At 40.2% G+C, this 21,258-nt stretch overlaps 1 protein-coding gene across 13 annotated transcripts in view; it reads right to left on the minus strand.

Annotated features, from left to right (window-relative positions):
• Positions 1–14,559, minus strand: part of LOC134348388 (poly(rC)-binding protein 3) — a 95,363-nt gene extending 80,804 nt beyond the window's left edge. For 2 of the 13 annotated variants that reach the window (XM_063051675.1, XM_063051682.1), the window contains exon 1: positions 14,143–14,558. The gene's annotated coding sequence lies outside the window, so the exon portion shown is untranslated. Of the gene's footprint in view, positions 1–14,142 lie in introns of all 13 variants that reach the window. The other 11 variants (XM_063051676.1, XM_063051674.1, XM_063051678.1 and 8 more) reach the window with 6 other exon arrangements.
• Between the last annotated feature and the right edge of the window lie 6,699 nt (positions 14,560–21,258).

Below are 21,258 nucleotides of genomic sequence, written 5' to 3' on the forward strand. Positions count from 1 at the left end.
TCTTTGGTAGATCCAATGATTGATTGATTATTTTTATATATAATTATTTATTTTCAAGTGTGTTGGTTTAGTACTGTTCTATACATCAGAATAGCAGTATTACACACGAACAGCAAATGCACAATACTGCCCGGAGGCTGCGTTCAGAAGGTTTGAATAAAAGTTAACCCATCAAAATTCTTCACCAAAGACAGGGGAAGAGAAGTGGAAATCTGAATTTTCAGTTATCTCTGTTCTCATTAACAAGAACTAGTTTATTTTTGAACCTGCATTTTTAAAACTTGTGACCTAGAGGCAAAGTACTGCATGAATCACTCTAGTCTAGATACTGGGAACAAAGCAAAAAAGAACTTTTAATGTAAAAGCCTTTTATAAAAATAACATTTGACAATTGAGAATTGTCCCATTTGTCATTAAAAGATATATACAGACATCAGGAATTTACAAAGTTAAAGGTCAACTCTGGTCAGCATCTACAGGAAACCTTTGGTGAAGGTTATTGCTAAAGGAGGTTCTACCAGTTAAATACAAAGGTTCACTTTTGCCCCCCAGCCTGGACTGTGTCCCTCTAGTGGTTACTTGGGGTAATTTATGTGAATTGCCAAGTACTGGTAAGCATGGGAATCTCATGTAAATATTATTTCAAATGTTTTGTAGGTTTATAAAAGATAGAATAATTAAACAATGTGTTCAATTAAGACATGCAAAGTACAATTGTTTGTGTTATTAATTTAGCTAGATTGCATTAGTCTATTACTGTAACTTAATGAAGATCAGAACACATTTTATGAGTAATTAATGCAGAACACCAGGTAATTGCAAAGCACTCACAAACACTTTCTTGCAATTGTAAATCTGTGCCGACCACAATACCAATTTAAATTACACCTGTCTGCACATGGTCCGCATCCCACAATTTCCTGCCTGTTCACATGTCCATCTAAATGCCTCTTAAATGTTGCTGTTGTTGTTTCCACCACTTAATTCCAGAAATCATGAGAAATATATGGTTAGTCTTAAGGAGGCAAGTTACTTGACTGAAATCCATACAGGATTCAGTGCATTCCAGGCTCTTACCATCGTTAACAAAACTTCCTCACACAGCTCCTTTAAACTCCTCTCCCCCCCACCACCCCCAAACCTTGAAGTTGCACCCTCCTCGCGTTGAACTGCCAACATCCTCTTATACATCAATTCTCTTAAGGGTTCTGTCATTTACTGTATACTTCCACCTTATAATTTAACCTTGCAATGAGCAATTCCTCACGAGTAGATTAAACTCCATCTGTGTGCTCATTGACAAGACAATTCTATCTTTTATAAACCTACTAAACATTTGAAATAATATTTAAATGAGATTCCCATGCATACCAATACTATATGCATTGGCAATTCACATAAATTAGCCCAAGTAACCACTAGAGGGAATCAAAACATCCCCTTTTACAAACTGAACAGCAGACCAATAAACCATTCTGAATGTATACCATAAAACAATCCCAAGTTATTCAAGTTTTTGATCAAAAGTTGCCAGCGAATATTCAAGCAGATCAACCAAAAAGGAAAGCAAAATAAAAAGGACATGAGGCAATTCAAGAACTTTAGCTTAGGAGCTGAATATTGATACAGCAATTAAATTTATGAATTTAATGAATAACCAGAACAGTGGCTCATAATATCCATTAGTTGTAGATTTTGGAAAGTTAGATAGACAGGCAGGACTGAGGTCAGAGATTCTAAAAAGATAAGAATGTTTAAACTGGGAGACTGGTTTAGAGGAAGCCAAAGCAGGTCAACAGAGAGCAGTAATGGGGGCTGGGGGAGGGGGTGGGGAAAGCGTTTTAAAAAAAACAGGTGGCATGGTAGTGTAGAGGTTAGCACAGTACGGATCACCCGGGTTCGATTCCCAGAGTATGAATGTTCTCCCCATGACTGCGTGAGTTTCCTCCAATAGTCTAAAGACATACTAGTTAGTAAGTTAATTGGTTATCGTAAATTGTCCTCTAATATGGCTAGTGTTAAAATCAGAGGCATGGCTCAGCATGGCTCGAAGGGCCGATTCCATGCCATATCTCAATAAACCTATAAAATGTGTGGAGAAGTATCTAGGAAGTTCTCAGGAGCCTGTGAATAATTCAGCAGTAATAAAGCCATCAAGTGAAGGCTTTGTAGTTTCACCACTAGGTGAGCTCATGCAAAGCAGACTTAGCTGATGCTCAAAAAGTGTACGCAGATGGTCTTAGTGACAGAATAGAACACCAAAGTCCTAGCATCAAATATAACGAGAAGATAATGTGAGAAAATTGTGTTATTACTATTTTGCCTCTATAGTGTATTGATAATTACTTTGTGTTTCCATAGGTTTGGATGCCAATTCCCCAGCCAGTACTCATGAACTCGCCAATCCCAGTGATGTAAGTTGCTTCCGTTGTGAAAGGCAATAGTCTGAAATTCCTTGATGCTGAAGTCTTCATGCTGATGTTAGGACTGTTGCTTTCACTCATCCTGTCTCAAAGCATGTTAATTCTAAACCTCATTTGACATGCTCAATCAAAACTTTATCAAAATGCTGTTCAGAAGCTGTCTTCTGATTTAACGGGATGGTCTACAAGGTTGTTGCTGGTGGATTTGCCCTCCATCCACCAGGTCATGCATAAACCTTGCTAACAGTACTTCATTTGCCAAGGGACCAAATCTGTGAAATGGTTCAGAATCATAATAATAATAAATACTTTGTCACCAAACAATTGGTACTAGAACGTACAACCAGAAGGAATACTCTTTACAGATACACCTTGTACCCGGAAGCCTAGCAGTTAATGCAACACTGCTGAAGTTCAGGGTATTCCAGAGATCAATTCCAGCCCACTTGTGATGAGTTCGTACCTCCCCCCATGACTGTGTAGGTTTCCACCGGATGATTTGCTTTCCTGCTACGGTCCAAAGGCATACTAGTTAGTAGGTAAATTGGTCATTGTAAATTGTACGTGTGTGTCTGTTATGAAGACATTTTAAGAAGTTGTACTGCAGGATTTACCAATGAAGGAATACCAAGAAATTTCCTCCAAAGGTAAACTTACTGTCTACCTGCTTATCATCTCAAAGACAATTCTGTTGTACTTTTGGTGTACAAAAAATATGGTGTTTGCATCTGTTGTTGCTTGGAAGATAAACATGGGGCTGCATTCATGATGAAAGAAATTGAAGATAGCCTGCAATTTTACTAACTTTCTTTTTAAATTAATTTTCAGTAATTTGACAATTAACCTGCCATATAAAAAATTTATTTCTTTATATGCGGAGGCACTAGCAGGATGAAAATGGGCAATTTGAATCTTAAAAAGTTGTCAAGAAACAATATTTTAAAATCCTTGTACTGAGAGAGACAACCAAAAGTATGGAATTTTCACAGGTTCCATTTTACGCAAATGAATAGATTCTATCAGAACTGATTGAATTAGATGAGAATTTTAAAAAGGGCAGCATAAAAACCCAATAGATCACAAGTAATTCTTGACACAGTGTTCCCATAAATGCTAAACACTCCTGATTGCCCTAAACTTGACATTCATAGTTTTTTCAGTAAACCAAGTTCAATCCATGAAGCACAAAGTAACTTACCATGATACCTCCCTAAACCTCCAAAGCATTACGAAGTAAACTAGAACTTGTATTTATAAAAAACCATGAATATTTTAGCAGTAATACCACTAAAAATCCAGAATAACTCATTGGCTATGAAGACAAGGACGACAAATCTGGTGAATATTACCAACGGAACAGAGAAATCTTAATAACTCATCAGGGGTGATTGATAAGTTCGTGGCCTAAGGTAGAAGGAGATGGAGTTATTAACTTCAAACTTTCTGCATTATCACTCAAAGCATTGAACTGCACATGCATGTAACAAGAGCTGTATAACTCATCTCCTTCTGCCTTAGGCCACGAACTTATCAATCACCTCTGCTGTGGACACTTTCTGGAGGTCCAAGATCCGTATGCTCCACGACCGCTGGACTGTGTGTGTAAATGTAGGAGGGGACTATGTTGAAAAATAAATGTGCTAAGTTTTCTAAAATTGACTCCTTCTACCTTAGGCCACGAACTTACCAATCACCCCTCGTCTACAGATAAATCAGTTCATCCATTCCTAATTTGAAAACTAAAGATAGATCAAAAATATACCGATCCAATTATTTAACATTTTCCAAACTATTAATTTTCATCCACAAGCTAATTTTTTCCCCACTAACTGTAATGAAAGCTCCACATATTCAGCAATGCCTTAAAAGATGAAACATCGACAAAGCTAAGCAATTGTCCCAAAAACAAAGTTTAATCATGTCCAATGGTTCTTCCTTAACATCTGTCTCCTTTTACCTAGTGTTAATTTGCACACTTTATCAACAGTCACCATCACAAGTTTATTCTGTAAATCATGTTGTGAGGACAAAGCCTAACAGGTTATGGTACTGGGCAAAACATAGCATATAGAAAATAATATAAAGGCCAGGCTACTCACTTGGATAGAAATAAAGGAGTAACAATGTTGTTAATGATCTACTGAATGGCATTTTAGAGAGAGATTCAGACATCTCGTACCTGAAGTAAAGCATTCAGGTACAAGTAATTAAGGAAAATAGTATACTAGATTTTATTGCAAGGCAGATGGAATATAGCATGTAGAACTATCTCACTACAATTGTTCAGGGTATGTAGAAAGTTACTGAATTAGCAGCCAGAATCCCAAACCATGGAGCTAATGCACTGTTGCAAATATATACTGATAGCCTTTGCCTGTCATCTTTTCTGCTCTCACTAACATCTGTCATCCTTTTCTGGTCTTGCTACAACCAAATCCAGACCACCAATGTGGTTGATTCTTATGTACCTCTTCAACAATTAAAGGATGCACAATAAATGCAGTCATTGGCTGGGACATGTTGAAGGTCAGTTTATTCCCACTGAGCCCTTCAGATTTAGGAAACTATGCTTCCTCCAGCATTCAACAAAACAGTGGATATTTTAGTTCAGTGCTATTTTCCTGTACTAATGCCATATCCTCCAATTCCCTTAATACCTGAAACAAAATAAAAATCACATCTCAAATATAATCAATGACTCAGCCTCCATGAGAATTTTGGGTTAAAAAATCCATAGTCTTATCTACCTAATTTCGTAACTGGAGTTATGATCTTTGATTATAGACACCCCCAATGGGAAACAAAAACATTATCCTTGTATTTTCCAAGCCCAATGCCAAAAATGTTGTATTTTTAATTAAATACATCACATATTCCATTCAAATATCCCATGAACAAATAATAAACTTCATCTTGGGAGCACATTCTGCCCCATGGGTAGATACCACAGACACGAATTGAACATACCATGGAATTTGCACCTGAAGCTCCCAAACTGGTTAAATAATCAGATTATAGAAACAAGTAAACTGCAAATTAAAGGTACATTCTTTTGAGAGCTAAACAGATGCCAGAATTTCAAACTTCAGGGGGCAGGATATTATAAATTGATGGTAGCTAGGTCGTTGCAGTTTATAAGCAACATTGAATATATGCTGCACAAGTTCAAGTTCTAAAATATTGAAAAGAGGCAGAAACTCAGGCCTGTAATTTTCAGCTTTATTTGCACAGATCATGATGACACTTGCACAAAATTACTGAACAATGCCTTGGTTTTAAATTCAAAACCTTATGAGTACACCCATTGTTCTTTGGCAACATACATTAAATGCTGGAGGCCAAGCAGCATCTCTGGAAAACAGGCCTCAGGCCTCCCATCCCATGATCCTCCCCCTTCTCCAGCTCTGTATCCCTTTTGCCAATCAACTTTCCAGCTCTTAGCTTCATCCCTCCCCCTCCTGTCTTCTCCTATCATTTCAGATCTCCCCCTTCCACTTTCAAATCTCTTACTATCTCTTCTTTCAGTTAGTCCTGACAAAGGGTCTCGGCCCAAAACGTCGACTGTACTTCTTCCCATAGACGCTGCCTGGCCTGCTGCGTTCCACCAGCATTCTGTGTGTGTTGGTTGAAGAATGGCAATTGGATTTCAACTTAGATAAATGATAGGTGATGCACTTATGGACAGACAAATCAAGATATGGCTTAAGCAGTAAAAGGCAGGGCACCAATGAGTGTTGTGGAACAGAGGGACCTAGAAAAAGTGCTTAATTTGCTGAAAATAACCGTGCAAGAGGACAAGGTGGTGAAGAAGGCGCTTAGCATGCTGTCTTAATCAGTTAGGACATTGAGTTTGGGAGGAGAGATATAATGTTGCAGTTAATCAAGTACTTAGTGAGGCTGCACTTGTGGTATTTTGCAGTCTAAGTCGTCTTATTATAGGAAAGACATTGTCAACCTGGACTAGAGGGTTTGAATTAGAGTGACAATGGCCACACCGGATCTTTATTCCTCAGAATGTAGGAGAATGAGGGGTGACTTCATAGAAGTTTTTAAAATCATGAGGGGGTACGGATAAGGTGGACAGTCATGGTCTTTTTCGCCATGGTTGGAGAGTCCAAAACCAGAGGGCACACATGTAAGGTAAGAGGGGAGAGATTTAAGAGACCCGAGAGGTAACATCTTTACACAAAGGGTAGAGCGCTCCTGGAATGAAATGCCAGAGGAAAAGGTTGGATGCAAATGCAATCTTTGAGAAGCTTTTGGATAGGTTGCATGGAGGGGAAATTTAGATGGTTATGGGCTGAACACAATCAGGAATAATAGAAACGATGCTTTGGTCAGCATGGACCAGTTGGACCAAGATGTCTGTTTCCATGCTGTATTACTTTACGATTCTTATTTCAAGATGTTGTTCCTCCCTGTGTTCAGTATCATCCCACCAATTGCTACTAGCCTCCCTCCTTTCATCATTTTAACAGTTACTAGCATCTAGCAATAGCAGTCGTCTCTTCACCATGAACATTTGATTCCATTCAAAATTCAGATTTATCACATGTATATTGAAGCACACAGTGAAAGGCTATATTTGCCGTAACAACCAACACACTGAAAGATGTGCTGGTGCAGCCTGCAAGTGTCGCCACAAATTTGAACGCCAACATAGCATGCTCATAAGGTTTGGCAGAACATAGAATACAGCAAGTTGCAAAGCAAGCCTCATTTCTTCCTCTCATCCACATACACAGTCCTCCAACTGCAGGACAAGCCATCCTTGGCTTCCAGTGGATGAGCTCACAGACACTGAGTCTTCAACTTCCCCAGTGGCCTTGCAGACATTCACAGACTCTGGAGTCCAGCCATCAGGCCTGGACTTCTGAATGACCTTCAAGCTTCGATCTTCTGTACCAACCCTGGACTCTTCAATCAACAAACACTATGCCCTGAACTCTACTTGCATCAATTCATATACATGGGCTCACAGGCCCTCATTCCTCCTGCCCACACAGAACTCTGATTCTGGAACCTGCTGATGTCGTGCTGACCCGGGGGGGGGGGGGGGAAACGGACAGTGGGGAGAGGTTAAGGACAGCACGAATTGATGCTGGCCTGACATCCAACCAGGGATGTCCTATGTTGACATCAGTGGAGCAGAAGCTTAAACTCCAGCCTGACCTCTAATTTACCCAAATTCCTGATCCTAAAGCCTATTCTGACCCCTAAACCACCCCCGCCATTCCCAAAACTATCTGTACAAAGCTAAAAAATCACAACTAAAAAACAATTAAGTCTGAGCCGTGACCTCGGAGACCTTTCCTTCAGTCTCCACCAAGAGCTGCGGTCATTTCTTTCACGATATTCATACAGCCATATAAGCCTATTACATCCAGACTCAATGGACTGAAATGTTGTTGGCATAAAAATTCTATTTGCCAGATCTTTGTCTACATTTGCGTATAACGCTCAGTTGTAAAAATTCTACAATGTTGAGGCATCTTCAGAATCCTAGTGGCACACTACTTTTACATTTCATGTTTGCTACGCTGTTAACTAGGCAATCTCCTACCTAATACCAATATGTTACTTCCTACACCATGACCAGCTAATTTCTATTCAACAACATTTCAAGATTTGGGAAGTTTTTTTTTTAAAACTTATTTTTAAAAAGATTTTTTTAAATTGGAGAAAGTGGACCACTGCACAGGGGAAGGAATCAATCTTTCTCCCAACAGTTTTTCCAGTGATTGCACTGATATGTATGGTGGAAAACAGTACGATTATTTACAAGATAAGGCTGAGCGGGCAGACAATACTGGATGCTAATGCATCAAGCCTAGAATACAGAAGGGTAAAGGAAAGAAACCATGATCCTGGGAGAAGTAAAGGGAAAAGAGATAAAGGGAAATAGATGTCAATGATCAGGTCTGAAGCAGAACACACACATAATAAAAAACAAAGTTTAAACAAAAAGAAATTTGAGTATAACTTTGTTAATAAAGGGGACTAGTTGAATAGTGGTCTTAAACTGCAATTTCAGAATGAGTCAAAAAAATAACGTATTTCTTTGTTGATTGCAATGAGAATCAAGTTGAATAGCCTCAATCCAGTTTTTCCTAAGGGCCATCAAAATTAGTGACTTATCTCAAAAGACAGTAGTTCGGCTGTGAGAATGTCATTATAATGATACAAAAGCTCACTTCCTAAAGTCATTAACATCCTGATCTTTTCCCCTCAGCTGTATTATTGGCAGATATACTTCCTGCAGGTAGTTAAGCAGGGAAGGCAAAATTAACCAGAAAGGTACGCTAATCGAGCTAGTTATGAAATCATTAACAGTATAATCAAAATACAAGAAATTGCAGTTTCAAGTTTACTTGTGGAAAATAATAATAAAACAATATCTTCATGCAATTCTTTAGTTGTGTCACAGGCCCCTTTGCAGTGACACTAAGCACAACTCCCAGGCGTTCATAAATATTGCTGTGACAATTACTCAAGAAACTTAATAAGCAATAGTAGTCTGTGTTTCTTCCCTGCAACAGTGGTGTCTAGCATCTGTTAGCCCATGTATTGTAATGGCCAGAATCAACAAACCTTATATCCTAATATTCAATGCAGCCAAGTATTTTCATTGTCTATATGCCAACTGACATTATGTTAGGTGCACCTTTCATTCACCTAAACTTTGCTAAAGCAATGCCTCAGGACTAAATCTCTTATTGTGTGAAAAGCCTTCTTACCCATCCAAGCCTACTACTCAGACACAAATGTTCTCCAAACTTTGCTCGCATGTGCTCATCAACGTTCTTTAGTTACGTTATCAGTGTATAAAAATCTTATATTTACTCTGTTAAACAAGCTCTGGAATTCCTTCTCTTTAAACCCTACCTCTTCAATGAACTGTTTCGTCTCAACACATTGTGGCTCAGGTACTGTGTGAAGTCTTTTTGTGACTGGTAGCCTCTTACCAGCCTCTTTCCCTTTTGCTGGCAATGATTTGGACCTCAACATCAGGGCAACATCAGGGCACTATAAAAAGTCTGCACACAATGCAAAAACTGGCAATGCAAAAAAAAAAAATGGTAGGGAAAGCTTTTGCCTGCTAGAAATAATCAATTGATAAGGCAGAATTTAATCTTAAGTGCAACTACAGCAGAGCATTAGGGAATGTGCAAAAAGACAAAGAATAAATAATAAATAAGAAGAAATTGAGAGGTAGGTAGTATATTTAAATATTTTTAAGAAGGTGGGACTGGTTGTAGCAGTTTAAAATGCTTTCCTTGTTAACCAAAACACAGAGTACAAGAACAGGAAGGCTACTGCAAAAATGCTCAAAATCACCAGCCAGATCACAGTTTGAATACTGCATACAATTCTCGTCACATTACACTTTCCCTGGGTTACGAATGGCTAACATACAGAGATCCCTACATACAAACAGGCTACTATAATATTATTAAATTCAGTAGCCCCACATACATACTGTATATATCTACAAACAGAAGGAATAACTTTCTTTCCACTTATCAGGCTTAATGTGTTCTTGATGTCATTCATTGCAATACTTATGGGGAGGTTACCATATATTAATATGCATTTTCAAAATCAGCTTCTGTAAAAACAAAATCTATTCATTACCCAGTAAGGTCTGTATAGGAAAGTATCATGACTTTGAAGAGGGTGAAGAGGAGATTTACAAATATGCTTTGCTAGGACTGTAAACCTGTAGCCACGAGGAAGAGTTGGTTTTTATAGAAGTAAGACTGAGAGGAAACAATCACAATACTTAAACGTATAAGGGGCTAAGTAATTTGTTTAAGAATTGGAGGGAAGAATAAAATAGTTTCACCAATAAAGTGGTGCCTACAAGGTTTACTTAAGCAGAAACATATGCTTTACCCAGACACTGCAATGATTTAGCATCACATTTTCCATGAGTATGGAAATTAAGCTAAATGTTTAGTTAAGAACATCAGGTAACAAAACTCAAATTGCTAAGCTGGCAAAATACTAATAGCCTCTCCACTTTATAAAATCAACTCTCCATCATAAAGCTCATAATAAAACATCAACACAAGAACTGTGCTATCAGCTTTCATCACCATTCCAACGATTTCACTAAATTACTGCTGGAGTGGAACAACTAGAGTTGGATACAATAAAGATATTATTTTGTACATGAAAGCCAATCCAATACCTCATGCTAAGGTGTGCCCTGCTCACAGTAATCTTGCTATATGATGCACCAGACACCTTCACAAGTTTCCACTGAGACTGAAAAAAAATGTATTTTTCTTAATGAACTTAATTGTTTATATCATCCCTACTGCAAGCTTCCTTTGTCCTGCCAACTTCATGACCAACCCATTCTACTTTCAGAAAAAGTTATTTTAAACTATTTGTTAATTTTTAAACTTACAAAAATACTTTATCTGATGGGTAGCATTGGGATGGTTGAGGCAGGTGAAAAAAGTTACTGAATTATGTGATACCAGAGAGCAGAATCAACAATTGAAATACTGTTGCTGAAGTCCCACTGACAGCAGCACTTTCCTTGACTGAGCTCAGGGCAGAACAAACAATGGCATTTGAAAAGACCTTCAAAACAACTCATTCTTAATTCTTATACAGTTTCTTCTACCAATACCTCAAAGGCAGTATATATTATTAAAGACCCTCACCACCCAGGACATGCCCTTTTCTCCTTAATACCAATAGGGGAGGTGGTGCAGGAGTCTGGAGACCCACACTCAACTTTTTAGGAACATTTTCTTCCCCTCCACCATTAGATTACCAAACACTCAGTGAACACCAAGTTAGTCAGCCTGTGCACTAGTTACTTTAGTAACTTACAGTAATTTTTGTCTTGCACTGTTGCTGAAAATCAAATTTCATGACAAGTGATAACCATCTTGATTTGGATACAGCTAAAGTGGAATTTGTAAGGATGAACTGGAGTACTTGAATGCAAGCATAAGTCACATGTTAAGTTCTATATTTGAATGGCCTATTAATATTTTGCAAATATTCTAACTAAAAACAAGCACACACTCATGTGCAATCACATTAAAATGATTGAAAAAAGGCAAAAAAACTTCACTGTTAGCATATATGAAGATACTTTGTATCTGATCTCATTATTCTTCGGAAAAATTATTCAAAATGATACATTTTTCCAGTGCGTGCATTTTACATAGAAAACCGACAGCACAATACAGGCCCTTCGGCCCACAAAGCTGTACAGAACACGTCCTTACCTTAGAACTACCTAGGTTTACCCACAGCCCTCTATTTATCTAAGCTCCAAGTACATAAAAGATCCTATCGATTCCACCTCCACCACCACCGCCGGCAGCCCATTCCCCTGACATCTCCTCTGTACCTACTTCCAAGCACCTTAGAACTATGCCCTCTCGTGCTAGCCACTTCAGCCCTGGGAAAAGCCTCTGACTATCCACACGATCTGTCTCTCTATCTTGTACACCTTTATCAGGTCACCTCTCATCCCCCATCGCTCCAAGGAGAAAAGGCCGAGTTCACTCAATCTATTCTCATAAGGCATGCTCGCCAATCCAAGCAACATCCTTGTAAATCTCCTCTGCACCCTTTCAATGGTTTCCACATCCTTCCAATAGTGAGGCGACCAGAATTGAGCACAGTACTCCAAGTGGGGTCTAACCAGGGTCCTATATAGCTGCAACATTACCTCTCGGCTCTTAAACTCAATCCCACAATTGATGAAGGTCAACACACCGTATGCCTTCTTAACCAGAGTCGACCTGTGTAACACTTCGAGTGGCCTATGGACTCGGACCCCAAGATTCCTCTGATCCGCCACACTGCCAAGAGTCTTACCATTAATGCTATATTCTGTCATCATATTTGACCTACCAAAATGAACCACTTCACACTTATCTGGGCTGAACTCCATCTGCCACTTCTCAGCCTAGTTATGCATCCTATTCATGTCCCGCTGTAACCTCTGACAGCCCTCCACTATCCACAGCACCCTCAACCTTTGTGTCATCAGCAAATTTACCAATCCATTCCATTCCTCCACTTTCTCATCCAGATCACTTATAAAAATCAAATTTTAAATTTGATTTCCAGCCTTTGCAAAAATCTTCTTTTTGAAATAACACTATTTTACAAGTCACTCACATGCGAGCCTGCATTTTGAATGAGTTTTGGCCCTAGAAAATGGTCTGTATTGTTATTACTAGCAATGTGATGCATCATTTGTACATGTGTCAAGAATTGCAAAATGAAGTGTGATTTTTTTTTACAAAAATTCTGAGGGAGTGAATTTCATTTTACATCTGTTTTCTTGAGTGATAATTTGTGAATTTCATAAAGGCAAATTTCTGTTATCCAGACCTGCTATAACGGTGGTTGGGTGTCACCTGTACTGTATTGCTGAATCCTTTCCTGATCTTTCGTAATCTAACAGAGTCCACTACATATTACAGATGTGGTTAAAACAACTGCATCTGCAAGATGGACAGAAATGCCAAAAGGGTACACAGAAACCTCAATTAGGTTTTGTAACATTGTGGCTATTGTATGATCCCCGACAAAAGATACAATCTCACAGCAGTTAGGGATTGACAATATCACTCACAATCCATAAGGACTACATTAAAAAGTGGCAATAAAAGTTACCATAAAGCTCTTGAAGAACTTTAATAAAGTCAATAACAAACACACTACATTTTTGAGGATGTAGTAGCATTACGATTAACCTATTAAGACTGCGTTTAATCAAAGCAAGCTTAAATGGGGGAATTTAAATTCTAGCGATTAAATGAATATGAAATGAAATGCCATTATCCAGTAATGGTGACCTTAAGACCATCAACAAAAATCTCAAAATCACACTTAAATAACTTATGCCTGACAGGAAAATAAGTCTGCTGTCCCGTACACGGTTCAAGTTCCAGAATAACTGCCTGCCATAAAGGCCTAGCAAGCCGCTCATTTTAGACATTATTATGGATAGCTGAAAAATGCTTGCCCGGCCTGTGATATCAAAAGACAGTAATATTAAAAAAAACATGGAAAAGTCCCACAATGAGACACGATTAAAAGGCACTGCATGACAAATGCAGGCGGGTCACTCTGATTGGGTACGGAAACCCCCCCATTGCAGGCACCCCACAGGCGGGAGCGGCGAGAGGCCTCACCACGTGCATTCGTACAGACTCCAGCAGACAATCAGGCAACCCCAGTTAGATCCCCACCCACATCACACAAACAGGCTCAGCCGAACAAGCAGCCGTCCACACACCAGGTTAACTTCTCAACCACCCACTACACATCAGGCGCATGTTAGCAAACGCCTGGCAACCCCAACACCGGAGATCCTCCGCCTAGTACGGGACGTATTCCAGCAAACACCGCCGTCTTCATGACACCACCCCTGTCCCCAAAACATCAGGCACGGAACAAGCAGTTGCCCCTTACCCTCCCTAACATCAAGTACGGACCAAATGCTGCTCAACCTTAAACACAGACCAAACATCACCGCATCCCGACCCCAACATCAAACACGAATGATCCTGATCAGAGTACTCTTAAGAGTACATAGGAGCGACCAGAACAGCTGGCAGGACGTTACTGGGGCCTAGTAGTTAGACAAACCACCTGTAGGATCATTAAACATAAACATAAGAAGCAGCTTGTTCCCCCCCCCCCCCCCACTCCCGACCAGCTCTAAACTCACCAGTTCCGGGAGTCCAGGGCAGAGGAGATCAGCCTCTGTTCAGAGAGGCAGGCCCCGAAGGGAAAACGGATGGAAGGGGGCGAAGATGGTTGCAAGAAACTGGCGGCCTGCCCAGTAGCCGAATGAAGGGGGAGGGGGAGATATAGGAGTAGATCGGTAGGAACAATAGTCCACGTCCCTTCGACAACGAGAGAGGGGGTAAGGTAAAATCGAGGGAGGCCTAAGGAAAGGTAAAAGGGGGGGAGGGCAAAGGGTAAAGGAGGGGGGAAAGGGGTTTGAGGGGTGAATAGGAAAGGTTTTGACGGGGAGAGCCGCCGCCGCCACCTGCCTACAGTCCACAATCCACGTACACTGAACACCCGACGCAGAAACCGCCGCACGGGACTCGCCACTCGGCAGCGCGAGACCAACTGCCGCAGCGCCTCCCCACCACTCAGCCAATCACAACGGCCGGGGCTGCACTGCCGCGCTCATCGTCAGCGTCGCACTCCGCCCAATGGCAGGCGGGCGGGCAGCTCAGTGGCTCCACCTCGGCCAATGAAAGGCCGGAACGTGCGCAGTCTCCTCACCGGGAATACAGTATCCGTTACGCGGCTTTGCTGCGGACGAACTTAGTTCCCAGTCACTTGCGTGTTGTTCCACTGTTAGCGAGGTAAATGTTTGAATTGCTGTCCACCATGAATGTTCAGAACCCTTTGCTCTCATTGGAACAGACATATATTGGGCCAAGCAGTCCAAGACATCCAATCACAAGCTAGTTCTTGAGGTATCGATGTAATGGGGCTCATAAGAGGACGAGATATGAAAGCGCAGGAGTTATTGACTCTTTCCTTCGATCCGAGAACCTAAAACCTCCTTCCAGTAAACATGCCTAAACTTCTTTAAGTCAGGCATAACCTGTAACGTCGACTGTTTATTCCCTTCCATAGATGCTGTCTGACTTGCTGAGCTCCTCCAAAATTTTGTATGTTCAAATTTACCTTGTCCATTTCCGACACCTCCCTCCCCTTTCTAGATCTTTCTGTCTCTATCTCTGGCGATAGCTTATCTACTGATGTCTACTATAAGCCTACTGACTCTCACAGCTATCTGGACTATTCCTCTTCTCACCCTGTCTCTTGCAAAAATGCCATCCCCTTCTCGCAATTCCTCTGTCTCCGCCGCATCTGCTCTTAGGATGAGGCTTTTCATTCCAGGACGAGGGAGATGTCCTTTTTTAAAGAAAGGGGTTTCCCTTCCTCCACTATCAACTCTGCTCTCAAACGCATCTCCCCCATTTCACGCGCATCTGCTCTCACCCCATCCTCCTGCCACCCCACTAGGGAAAGGGTTCCCCTTGTCCTCACCTACCACCCCACCAGCCTCCGGTTCCAACATATTATTCTCCGTAACTTCCGCCACCTCCAACGGGATCCCACCACTAAGCACATCTTTCCCTCCCCCCCCCACCCCGCTTTCCGCAGGGATTGCTCCCTACGCGAATCCCTTGTCCATTCGTCCTCCCCACCGATCTCCCTCCTGGCATTTATCCTTGTAAGGGGAACAAGTACTACACATGCCCTTACACTTCCTCCCTTACCACCATTCAGGGCCCCAGACATCCGCTGCTCCCGATGTGGCCTTCTATATATTGGCGAGACCCGACACAGACTGGGAGACCGTTTCGCTGAACACCTACGCTCTGTCCGCCAGAGAAAGCAGGATCTCCCAGTGGCTACACATTTTAATTCCACGTCCCATTCCCATTCTGATATGTCTATCCACGGCCTCCTCTACTGCAAAGATAAAGCCACACTCAGGCTGGAGGAACAACACCTTATATTCCGTCTGGGTAGCCTCCAACCTGATGGCATGAACATTGACTTCTCAGACTTCCGCTAATGCCCCACCTCCCCCTCGTACCCTATCCGTTATTTATTTATATACACACATTCTTTCTCTCTCTCTCTCCTTTTTCTCCCTCTGTCCCTCTCACTATACCCCTTGCCCATCCTCCGAGTTTCCCCCCTCCCCCTTTTCTTTCTCCTTGGGTCTCCTGTCCCATGATCCTCTCATATCCCTTTTGCCAATCACTGTCCAGCTCTTGGCTCCATCCCTCCCCCTCCTGTCTTCTATCATTTTGGATCTCCCCCTCCCTCTCCCACTTTCAAATCTCTTACTAGCTCTTCCTTCAGTTAGTCCTGACGAAGGATCTCGGCCCGAAACGTCGACTGTACCTCTTCCTAGAGATGCTGCCTGGCCTGCTGCGTTCACCAGCAACGTTGATGTGTGTTGTTAAAATTTTGTGTGTGTTGTCTTCCAGGTAAAGTGGTGATTGTATTTTTCCAGTCAAGATGTAGATCTTCTCTATACTGGGGAAAATGTATATATTGGTGAATAATACACACAAAATGCTGGAGGAACTCAGCAGGCCAGGAAGCATCTGTGGAAAAGTGTACAGTCGACGTTTCCGTAGATGCTGCCTGGTCTGCTGAGTTCCTCCAGCATTTTGTGTGTATTGCTTGGATTTCCAGCATCTGCTGATTTTCTCTTGTTTATACAGTATATTGGTGAATACTACATCCAGTCAATCTTCAAGGCTGATCTGGATCTATACCTGCACCTCATTGTACTTGTGCATTAAATTCCAGTTGACATGTAGTTCCCAGCTCCTTTTCACTGTTTCGTGCCCACTCTGGCCACTGTCTTTGGCCTCTTGGATTGTTTCAATAAAATCCAACATAGGTTGAGGAAGAGCATTGTGTCTTCCAAGTAGGATTACTGGAGCTTCAGGACCTAATATTGCAAATAACTAATTCAGACCTATTGCCACTTGGTTTCAATTTGTAGACCCTTCGTCAGAATTGGGAAACCCTTATTTATCACTCATTCACTGTTCTGATATGTGGTGTTTGACATGAAACATTAATTCTGTAGATGCTGCCTGATCTGTTGAATTTTTGCAGCATTTTCTGTTTTATCCAGGGGTCAGTTGGGTGAATGTTCATCGTCCTCCCTCTATGACAAGTGCATCTTTTCTTAAGGAAGGAGTTGAAACCTGCGTACAGTATTACAGATGTGGTCTCACCATGGCCTTGTATAAATGTTGCACAAAATCCTTGCTTACTTAAAACCCCTTACAATGAAAGGCAACATATCATTTGCCTTCTTAACTGTTTATTGCACCTGAAGCTTTGCTTTCAGTACCTGATGTATAAGCTCACCCACATTAATGTTTCCTAAGTGGATAACTTAATATTTATATATGTTGTACTGTATCGGCCATGTAATTCTCCACTCACTCAATTTTTAAAATTCTTTGCATCCTCTGCACAATGCACAATCCCAGCCAGTTACCTATACTCAGATACACCACATTCACTGATTCTTCCATAAATAATTCACCAATTACAGCATCAAAACACTCCGGTAGATTTGTCAAACATAATTTCTTTTTTGTAAACCTACAATGACTGTGTTTAAGCCCACTGATATTTTCTAAGTGCTCTTCTTTGTAATAGTTTCCCTACTTCTGCTATTAAGTTAAGTCAATTTGCAGGTTCCTGTTAAACTTCTGTAATTTTTAAATAGTTGAGCTGCATTTGCTACTTACAATTCCATAGTTCATAGAATTTCAGAAGAAAACAACCAATATGTTCATCATTTCTGTAAGAATCTCTTTTAGTACTTTGGATGCAGTGGATCATGCCTCTGGGGTTCATTCAATTTGATTTCAGCCTCATTAATTTCTTCAGCACTTTTTTTTAACTTAACACTAATTTCCTTTAACTCCTCCTGCTCATAAGTCTCTTGCTTCGCTACCATTTTTTCGGAATTTATTTGCATTTTCTTTGGCAGATCCAAAATATTTGTTCGATTTCTTTGTTCCGCATTATAAATTCCCCACTTGCTGGCTGTGAAGACCTGCACAAGCCTTCAGTAATCCTCTTCTTTTATACATTAGAATCATTCACGTCTGTTATCTTTTCAGAAATTACACATGATTGCATTCTAACACATTGATATTTCTTCCTAATAGATGCAGAATAAGTGTGTTTTAAAAATAAGTTGAATATGAATATCACAAACTAGGAACAGGATTGGGCCATTCGGCTTTGTTATTCAAAGAGATCATGGTTAATCTGATGGTAACCGCAACTCCACATTCTTCCCTACCCCTTGTTACCTTACTTATTGAGAATTTATCTAAATCTGCCTTAAAGTATTCAGAGACTTTCCCTTCACTGTCCTTCGTGAAGCAAGTTCCAAATACTCACCAATCTTTGAGGATTTTTTTTCTTTGTCATATATCTGAATTAAATAACTGGCTTTTTAAAAAGAACAGTGATTCCTGGTTTGGATGGTGGGGTGGAGATACATCTCTACCAATTGAGGTGCAAGGAGCTCTTTCCCTCTGCTAGCCTGCAGATCACCCTGGGGTTAGGTGTAGCACCTGCTTAGCCCCATGATTAGGGTCACATGAAGTCATGGGAGCAGGTGGTAGATGGTCGTATGAGCAGGTGGAGATATCACAGGTTCTGGTTATGCAACCACTAACACAGGCATGTGATCTCTGAAGAGCATTGGTAATGGTTGGAATCACCTGTCTTGTGAAGACACTGCCCGGAAGAAAACAATGGCAAACCACTTCGATCTCACAGGATTCTGTATATTTCAATCAAGTCCACTCACAATGTTCTAAATTCCATCTGATAGAATCCTAGTGGTCCAAACTTTCCTTACATGAAATGTTGCAAACTTCATGTACACATATTTAGAGTTTGTCAGTTGATGATATTGTATTTCACATTAAAGAGACGGGTTGTGGGAGGGACTTCTTTCACCTGCTCCCCAGATCTGATAATATATTTTGAAGAATAACAGGGTTGTTCTGGGGAACATTTATTCTTCTCAATCAACATCACTAAATAGATTTAGCTGATCAATAATATTTACTCTTACTGTGTGCAGTAAGGTGTATTAAGTTGTGTAAGAAATTACAAACTGAAGAGCAGAATTCTAGTAATGTACAATTTTTGCACATTACAACAGTGATCATGTCTTAAATCCACCCTTTTGCTCTGAAAAGGATTGCTTTGGGATTCTGAAAGATGGTATATAAACATATTTATTCTTGAAATACAAAAAGGTACAGTCTTCTTTTAAGCAAAAATGTAGTCTTTAAACCCAGCATAATTCTGATTAGATGCTGAACCAAGGACACAAAATGAGAGCCATTAAAAACAGTTTTTGCTTTGAATTCTCATCAATCTTGTGCCAGAACTATCAATTGCTTTTCATATTTATACACCAACTTTTGTATATCTGTTGCAATCATAAGCCATATTCTGATATGTCCTTTTCCAATCTAAAAGACAACTTTGAGACAATTGCAGTCCATATAAGTCTTATTAGTCAGTCTCTTGCTGGAATATATGTAATATTTCAGTAATATTTGAGTAATATTGTAAATATATTGTTTGATTAAGCTTTCTTTGTTTACATTATTCATTATGGATTGATGGAAGAAGTGTGTGAATGGCATACATCACTACGCCACTACATCATATATGACAGCCTTACTAAAAAAAAAGAAAAACTAATTAGACAAGTATCCCGACTACTGTATTTTTCTTTCTATTAGTTTCTAGAGTTATGAAACATAACAGTGTTAACAAGGAAATTTAAAAATGAACTCGGGACGAAGACATACCTGTTGAACCGCAGCACGTCTTCCTTCATAAGGGGAAAAAAATGTTCGAGTTTTAAAAAGAGGCAGGAAACGGGTAAAATTTACAAGCAACGTGTATGACCATGGGTTTATAAACAGTGAATACCCCTGGGTGACGATAATAATTTTTTTAAAAAGCAGAAATGGCTGGTTACGTCGGAAATATACAGTAGACACATTTGATTGCACAACAGATAATTGGGTGATATTTATTGAATGAATTGAGCAATATTTTGAAACAAATGAAATAGCCAAATTATAAATGATTGCCAGCATTGGTGAGTGCGATAGGTGGAAAAACATGCAGTTCGGTCAGAAGTTTAACTCCTCCATCCAAACCCACTGAAATGAGCTTGACTGATATCATGAACATAATACAGGAATAGTTAGCACGAAAACCATTGTTGATCACAGAATGCTTTACGTTTCATAAGTGGAATCAAATGGAAGGGGGTCCATTTTGGTTCACACAGCTGACTTGAAGAGATTGTCCGAATGTTATCAGTTCAGTGATGGGCTTAATGATGCACTGAGAGGTCATTTAGTTTGTGGAATCTTAGAAGAAAGCATTCAGGAATGGCTCCTAACTGAAGCAGAATTCACATTTAAAACAGCAGTTGAAATCACTGTATCAATGGAAACAGTAGCCAGAGACTTATTTGAGTTGCGCTCAAGAATGAAAGTGAGAATGAACAAAACTGCAAGATCTAAACAGAAACCTGCCTGGCCAAACAAACTGTTACCATTGTGGCAAGAGTTCACTTTCACCAGACCAATGCAGGCTTAAAGGTAAAACTTAGAAAAAATTCAACAAAGTAGGACACATACAAAGAGCATGTCAGGCAGTCAAGAATAAATGGACTGCATAGGAAAGACAATAAGACAAAAAGTATAGTTACCATTTCAGAAGGAGCAGTAATTTGCAAGCTGTTGGTGAAAAGTCTGATAATGATGAGAGTGACAAGGGACTGAGTAGCCTGAGATTTACAATGAGAAAACTAACAAGAGACAAGCAATATGACGTACATCGGAAGTGAATGACAAATTAATTAACATGGAATTGGATACATTACCACATCATTCAGAGAAGCTTTCCTGTGATGCCTCAGCTTAATTTATAGATACAGTCTTGTCACATTTTATGAGTGATGGAAGTGAACACCCCATAGCTTTTGTATCACATTCCCTTGTAGCCACAGAGGAAATTTATGCACAGGTTGACAGAGAGGCCTTGAATCCAATTTGAAGTGTAAAATGTTTCAACCAGTACTTGTATGGGAGAGAGTTTACCCTCATTACTGATCATCAACCACTGGTGTCTATGGAAGGGTGTTCCACTAACAGCAGTAGCAGGAATGCAGAGATAGGCTCTGTTTCTTGGAGGACTTAATTACAAGAGTGAATTC

Source organism: Mobula hypostoma, chromosome 6 (assembly GCF_963921235.1).
Source record: "Mobula hypostoma chromosome 6, sMobHyp1.1, whole genome shotgun sequence".
NCBI lineage: Eukaryota > Metazoa > Chordata > Chondrichthyes > Myliobatiformes > Myliobatidae > Mobula > Mobula hypostoma.